The following is a 2,949-nucleotide window of genomic DNA, read 5'->3' as shown; positions in this document are numbered from 1 at the left end:
ATCATTTCTAATTTTTCATTTATTTTGTCATTTTGTTCTTGTATTTTCTTCCAAAATTCTTCTAAGGTTTTTTCTGTGTTTCTTTGGTCTATCTCTCAATCTTTTGAAGATACCTAAAGATGATTCTTTTGAATTCCTTATCAGAGAGTTCCAATGCTGCTTCTTCCTCAGGGATGTGTTCTGGGTCTGTATCCTGTTCCCTTGTTTCTACCACTTTATCTTGCTTCTTTGTGTGGACTGTGATGGTCTGTTGTCTCTGAGGCATTGTGGTATTGTATTAAGGTCTCTATTAATTGTTTGTGAAGAGCAGCCAAGGGTAATTCAAGCTCTTCTTGGTGGATTTTTAGTGTTGGCCCGTTGATGGAGAAGGAGGTGCTGGCTCTTGCTCAATAAGTGAAGTTGCAGGAGGTGTGGGTGTAGTTGTATCTTATGGGGACTGTTGCTGTCTCCCATTCAGTTAGGCAAAAATTACAATTGAATAACCATTAAAAAAACTAAAAACATATGGACAGAAAATATACCATGAAATCACACAGGAACAGTAACCCAAAGAAAAGAAAAAGGGGAGAAAAGAAGAAGAAAACAGGTAAACCTGCAATATCTGGGGATAGGGCACTAAGAGAAAAAAGGTAGAGAAGGAGAATAATGAAGAAAGAAAACAAACAAAACAAAAAACCCCAACAAGGAATGGGGTTAAAAAAAGGGGGGCAGAGAGAAAAAGGGGGGGAGAGAAAAAGAGAAAAAGAAGAAGGTGTAAACTAGGACCTTTTCAGTTGTGCAGTGCAGGTCTGGAGAGTTCTTGGGGTTACTGGAAAGCAGAACTTCTTAAGCCCCTGGAATCTGGTAGAATGCTGTCTCTTTAGGTTGTCTCTAGCTGCTGGTTACATGTTGATTTGTTTTGTCTTTGTTTTATGGTTTAATATTTTGAAAAAGTGAAGCTGGTGTATTTTATTTTATTATTGATTCAGTTGTGTTGGGTCGCTGTGCTGTTTTCTTTGTGATGACAGAATCACTGTGTGGTGTGTGGATATGTGTTTCTGTTTGTTGTAAAGAGGGTTTAGAGTTTGAAGTGGGAGGTTTTATAGTAATTCATTGAATATGGTTTCTTCTATTGAATGAGTGAAGTTATTGGTGGAGAAAGTGGGAGCAGAAGAAGGAAAACTTGGTGTTGCTAGGGTCGGTTTCTAGGCCTTTGAGCAGGCTATTATTGATGACATATTTATTTACAAGACTGCGACTCTGTCACAATTTTCCACCAGGTTCAGGCAGACTCAAAGACCCCGCTTCTGCAGCCCCACAGTGCTAAAGAACGGCTCCAAGGCAAAATTCCCGGGACTGCACTCAGCCACCATTTCTTCACTCTCCCTGCCCCATCTGCCCATGGTGCTGATGCAATCCCTCCAGACCGCTAATGGCTGGCTCTGGAGTTTGTCTGTGATACCATCCACCTGCAGCACCAGAGATGCACACAATTTCAGCTGTGTTGAAGTTGGGGGAGTACCTGCTAGTGACCTGTGGTCCCAATATCTTTGACAAAGATAAGCACAATGACTCCCAGTCTGACTCAAGCCCACTCTGTGACCCGCTGGGAGGGGAGGGAGCTCACCTTCCTGGCCCAACAGTGAGTTCTCCGCTTGAATCTCAGTGGTGGTGACCATGCCTGCCTGCACCCAGATGACCCAAATTACCAACAAAATCAGTTGCTGGAGGCAGGTCCCTGCCACTTCCCACTGGAATATTGGAGTAGTCGCTTGTATGCTGCTATAAGGTGTCTTCCTTCTTGGCTTGGGGATCTTAGGTGGCCTCCCTCACCGCCAGTCAGTGACTGCCCCAGGGAAGTTTCCAATGGCTTCTCTCGGGTGCCCGTCCATCCTCCGCCAGGTAGCTCTTTCTTAAATAATCTCCCTGTGCCTTTCCTCTAATTCTGCTCTTCTGTGTTTGGTGCACTCTGATTCAGTGAGCTGTTCAGACTCCAAAATTCCTAATTCAAACTGTTGTACCTAGTTTTTCAAGCCCTTGGATGCCAGAGTGAAATAGCATGCTGCTCACTGGCGAGACTCCATTTTAAATCCAGGAAGTTTTCTTGCTGTTTTTATTGACAACGATTCCTGGAGACTTCGGCTATCAGCAGATAGAAGGCAACAGAAAGGCAAACATTCATACTGTGACCTCAGAGTAACATAGTTGTATTTACATGTACTCATGCATACTTCTATCTCTTCTCACCTATGTATACATCTGTACTTACCCATGTACCAGTTTGCCGATACCCATTCATGAGTGCTCAAATGCTCATTTTTACTTTGGTTGTGCTGTGCTTACTACATCCACATTTGGTGCCACTTTTCCCATCATGAAAAATCAATAAGGTGCATCTTTTCTATTGCCTCATATGCATGTGAAAACTGGACAATAAATAAGGAATATTGAAGAAGAATTGATGCCTTTGAAATATGGTGTTGGCAAAGAATATTAAATATACTATGGACTGCCAAAAGAACGAACAAATCAGTCTTAGAAAAAGTATAGCCAGAATGTTTCTTTGAAGCAAAGATGACAAGATTCTGTCTCATGTAGTTTGATCACATTATCAGAAGGGGCCAATGGAGAAGGGCATCGTGCTTGGTCAAGTAGAGGGTCAGTGAAAGAGAGGAAGACTCTCAATGAGATAGATTGACACAGTGGCTGCAACAATGTGCTCAAACATAGCAACCACCGTGAGGGGTGCAAGACCAGGCACTCTTTTTTTCTGTTGTACATAGGGTCACTATGAGTCAGAAGTCACTTGATGGCACTTAACAACAACAACACTTTATAAAGTCTACTCTCCACTTCCCCCTGGGTAACCATCAGTGAACATTGATCTCTCTATATTTATCTATCTATTCTTGTCTTCTTGTGGAAAAAAGATCATGCAATATTTGTCCTTGTGTGCTTGACCTTTTTCAC

At 42.3% G+C, this 2,949-nt stretch overlaps 1 pseudogene; it reads left to right on the top strand.

The window, feature by feature from the left end:
* The window catches only part of LOC103212735, a 19,118-nt pseudogene extending 16,934 nt beyond the window's left edge, over positions 1 to 2,184 (top strand).
* Positions 2,185 to 2,949: the final 765 nt, after the last annotated feature.

The sequence above is a fragment of the Orycteropus afer genome, unplaced genomic scaffold, assembly GCF_000298275.1.
Source record: "Orycteropus afer afer isolate SDZICR_OR568_19922 unplaced genomic scaffold, OryAfe1.0 scaffold00015, whole genome shotgun sequence".
Classification (NCBI taxonomy): Eukaryota; Metazoa; Chordata; class Mammalia; order Tubulidentata; family Orycteropodidae; genus Orycteropus; species Orycteropus afer.
The sequence above is the reverse complement of the archived record's forward strand: the minus strand, read 5'-3'. Positions and strand labels throughout refer to the sequence as shown.